We start from the raw sequence: 4,565 nt of genomic DNA, 5'->3' as shown, positions 1-4,565 counted from the left end.
CCTCCAGCCATCTGTGTTTCAGTCCAGAGCATAGACTGTAAAAAAGATGGACGACGCCCCTTCACTCTTTTCCATTGGTGAGAACTGAAGCCGCCAGTGTCCCGATATGGCGCTGACATCTTGGGACTTGAGTCTGCGCAGTTGCGATTTCGGGACCAGACCTGCGCAGTAGTGAGCAGGAAGTAAAGCCGCGAAATCAAGGCCCCGCCCTCACGCTCGCTGAATCAATCGCGAGCACACGCCCCTGCACTTTTGACTTTTGACGGTTAGGTGTGAAATAATGAATTATAGAAATTTAGATATTAAATGTAAAGCTCCAATCTCCTCAGTCCTCCGAAGATCCCCAACAAAAGTCCGTTGGTGCTTCAGTGACAACTTCGCTCAGAGAACCTGTCAATCACAGCTGTCAATCATGATGTCACAGCACCGTTTTTATAGCATCAAATAACGAACTAAAAACAAACTTATTTTGAAAACAAACACTTGAAATTACATCCACGTGACAGAAACTATCTTTGGAAAAAAGATATGTGAAGTGTTATTTAATTGTTTAGTGGGTCTCACTAAAACAATTTTGAATAACATGGGGAGGCGGGGTTTATGACCTACACTAGGACCAGTCACCGGGGGGCAATCGAGACGTTTTGGCTTCACTTTTGAGGGCTTGTGCGGCACACTTGGTCCAGAACCTGGCTTTGTTTCTGAACCTTGGGAATCTGGACGTCATTAATCGAAGGCTGCAGTACCGATAGTAACCGGCAGATGTCACAGTTCGTCCCGCGGCGCTCTGAGAGGGAAATGTTTGAAATCCTCAGGGACCTCCTCGCCTTTCTGTGTGACCTTCTATAGAAACCAAGAGAATCCAGCAAGCTGCTGATCTCATCTGCCTTCATATTCTTCACAGGAACAACCTGAGGAAGGCACAGATTAATGTCAGGGGAGTGAAAAATAAAGATACTTAATGCCAACATACTTGCACAGTCTCTGAATCATACATGAGAAAAGTGCATAAATTGTGTACTACCTTAATATAAAAATGATATTTATGCATAAATATATTGTGTACTTCTTTATATAAAAAAACAAAAAGAATTGTACAATAAAAACAATATAGTGTTATTAAAAAAAAACAGTAATTTTGCATGATATATGAAGTCTTACCTTCACCTGCTCATCCTTATAGTTGTAGAAAATCAGACGTGGATTTTTATTCTCTCCTGAATCATACTCCAGGTTATGACTTTAAACAGTAGGCTAAGGTTAACAGCGCTACGCAAATGACCTTTGAAGTCACGAAGCACATGGCTGCGGCCTCTAAATGTTTAAACATATGGCAGCACAAAAACAACACACAGGGCTTGTAAAGTTGTTACCAAAACAACTTTTACTGACGATGACAAAGACTTCAAAAATATGCTATAAATCTGACACCTTCCCTCCCCCAAACTAAATCTATAAAATGACAATAGCCCTATCTCTGGAGTAAAAACCACAGGAAAAATCATAACAAATAAATAAATAAAATCAGAGGGAATTTCAATGGCAATGCATGAAAATGTCATGATACTATAATGCCCATCATTCCATCAAGAAATTGTAGAGCTCTGGCATCTTCTTCATGGATCATCCAACCACACTGATGCTGCATCATTCAAATGCAAAAGTTTTTGGTTAAAAATGCCATTGCAGAGAATATGAATCACTATTCACAGTCAGCCATGATTAATTTAAACCACGAGTTAAAGTGTCCAGTATCAGGTTTGTTACTAAGATTAAAAGAGTAGTATTCGTCTGGTCATTTGATCGTAACATGGCAGCCCCAAAGAGGGGACCCACTCAATGTAGTATAGATCTCATTTTATAAACTCATCTCTGTGCCTCAGGTGGTAGAGTGGGTCGGCCACTAATCACAGGGTTGGTGGTTTGAATCCTGGCCCACACGACTCCACATGCCGAAGTGTCCTTGGGCAAGACACTGAACCCCAAGTTGCTCCCAATAGCAAGCTAGCACTGCTGCCATTGGTGTATGTGATGTGAATGGGTGAATGAGTCACAGTGTAAAGCGTGTTGAATACCGTTAAGGTTAAAAAGGTGCTATATAAGTGCAGACCGTTTACCATTTTAGGAGTAAAACATTTTTAAGTAGGAAAAATATGACTGAGCGCAACTTTAAATGAAAGGTGCTGTAAGCGATTTTAGCGTTCTGAAGCTTTCATGTGACAGAGCCATGGAACATTAGCCATGCCCCCTCATTCAAAATCCCCACCCTCTAAAGATAATGAGACCAAAACTGAGCAAAAGAGCAGCATTGTTTGTTCCTGTGCCTGTCAAATTCAACAGTGGCACAATAGCGCCCCCAACTCACAAACATTATGAATCATAGCCTTAATGATCCACTTCAAATACAACACTATGAGAACGAGCAAAATTATTTATTTTTTTCCTTGCTGTTTACAAAGTCTACAGCTGTCACAGAAACCAACAAGATATCTTAGGACACTTATTGTATTAAAATGAATTGAAACCTTATCAACCGCAGTTCTCTCCAGATGAATGTGGGTAGTTAAAGCATAGTATATCTATGAATATTTTAACAGAATCAAGATTTTAGGTTAAAACTGATATTAATTTACAATTAAATTGACTAATCTGAGTGCTGTGTGCTTTCACTATTTTAATCATGTTTTTGACTTTACTACTTCATTTGAAATAAACCTGCGGTGTGACATTAATTTTTAAAAGGTACACATATTCAGTGTAATCTCTAAATGAATATAAAAAATCTCATAAAAGTGCATACATAATTATTATAAAATAATTTACAAAATGCTGTTCAAATGCAGATTTACAGTAAGAGTAGAGTATAACTTGTCACCCCACAAAACATGTCAACTTCACAAAAGTATTTCTTGTCAACCACCCAAACTTCCACTGAGTACTCCCCAGGAGTTTACCTCTGGCTATGTCAAGCTGTTCCTCCTCAGCACTGCTCTCTGAAACATTTTCAGCACTTCTGCCAGTGGCCACCGGTGGTCAACAGGCCCAGTCAACAGGGCCACCGGTGTGACCTACATACTGCCGTTGGGGTGGAAGACCTCCACGTAGCCAAAAAAGATTGAGGTCTTTGGTAAAATGAGGGTTTTTGCAGTAGATATGGGCAGGCTGATAGATATCCACTGGCATGTGGAAAAGTCCGATTGGTCAAATTGTCAGATTTTGGTTGAGGGAAATCGAGAAAAACATTAGTTACACAAATGTTACACAAAAACAGCACTTGAAGTCAAGAAATGCATCCTGTAACAAAGGATACCCAAGACTGTAATTTTGAAGAAGTCCAATGTTCTCTAAAATTTGTTACATTTGAAAGTGTTTTTTTTTTTTTTCATTTCTTTTCATTATCAAAAAAATAATGAGTGTTGTGGCCTGACGAAGAACTTGCAAATGCAAACTCCAAATGCTGCTGTGAAAATAATGTTCTAATGAAGTAGAGTTTCAAGTTAGTCACTTAAATCTTATCTGAATACACAATGCTCCTTTATTCCTATCAGTGGCGCATGGGCATCTTGGGCCTCTTGGGCATCTTTTTTTTTAATCATTACTTGACAGTCTGTTTGCGGTGTTACTTTAAAAGGTGAAAGTACCATAGACACCATGTCTTCAAAAAGACAACATGCCTCTTTAACTAACTTGTTAGAGACCACCTGAATAGCTTAAAATAGTCAGCCATAAATGATGTCAACCCTTGTGTTAAGTGGTTGGGTGGCTCAGTGGTTGAGGCTCAGGGTTACTGACCAGAAGGTTGGGGGTTCAAGCCCCAGCACCACCAAGATGCCACTGTTGGGCCCTTGAGCAAGGCCCTTAATTCCAGGTTGCTCCGGGGGGATTGTCCCTGTAATAAGTGCACTGTAAGTTGCTTTGGATAAAAGCGTCTGCCAAATGCGTAAATGTAAATTAATCTGTTTGTATATGAGAGTGTCTTTTCGTTTAGGCCAGGGGTTTTCAAAGTCCTGGACAGTAAGCCACATTGCAAACAGCACCGTAACATAATGCTAATCATATTCTGGGCACAGTTGGTAGTACCTGCTCTTCCTCTCTCATCTCCATCATCTTCTCTTTTTTTCCTCTCAGTCTCATCTTGTCCCCTGTTTCTCCTCTTCCAGCAGCTTTATAAAGCTTTAAACATTTCATGCCATTGTAGAGACTGTAAATCTATTCCTTACATTCCCTTTGCCATCAAAAATTAAATATGGCACTACTCTAAATACTGTCTATTCAGGTGAACTGTTTCTTTAAGGGGATGGCTGCATTTATTTTAGGTCACCTATGGAGGGCGACAATGTTTCAGGATGGAGTTTTGGCACCGTTTGGGGAAAAGTGCTTCCAAATCTCTTGCCACAGACAATTATGCTTCCAATGAAAACAAACCATTCTCCATTGGAATGCTGCAGGAAAACCATCATACTCTATCACCCACAGGCGAAGCTGGGGCCCCGTCTTTCTGTCTCTCTACAGCTGTGGCCAGGCGCTGTTGTGTCAGATGACAGAGTCGTCCCGATCTAAAAAGA

The 4,565-nt window shown here is 40.3% G+C and overlaps 1 pseudogene; it reads right to left on the bottom strand.

Annotated features, from left to right (window-relative positions):
* Positions 1-765: 765 nt before the first annotated feature.
* On the bottom strand, positions 766-4,134 carry LOC127637083 (selenoprotein M-like; annotated as a pseudogene).
* Between the last annotated feature and the right edge of the window lie 431 nt (positions 4,135-4,565).

This window comes from Xyrauchen texanus, chromosome 4 (genome assembly GCF_025860055.1).
Source record: "Xyrauchen texanus isolate HMW12.3.18 chromosome 4, RBS_HiC_50CHRs, whole genome shotgun sequence".
Taxonomy (NCBI): Eukaryota; Metazoa; Chordata; class Actinopteri; order Cypriniformes; family Catostomidae; genus Xyrauchen; species Xyrauchen texanus.
The sequence above is the reverse complement of the archived record's forward strand: the minus strand, read 5'-3'. Positions and strand labels throughout refer to the sequence as shown.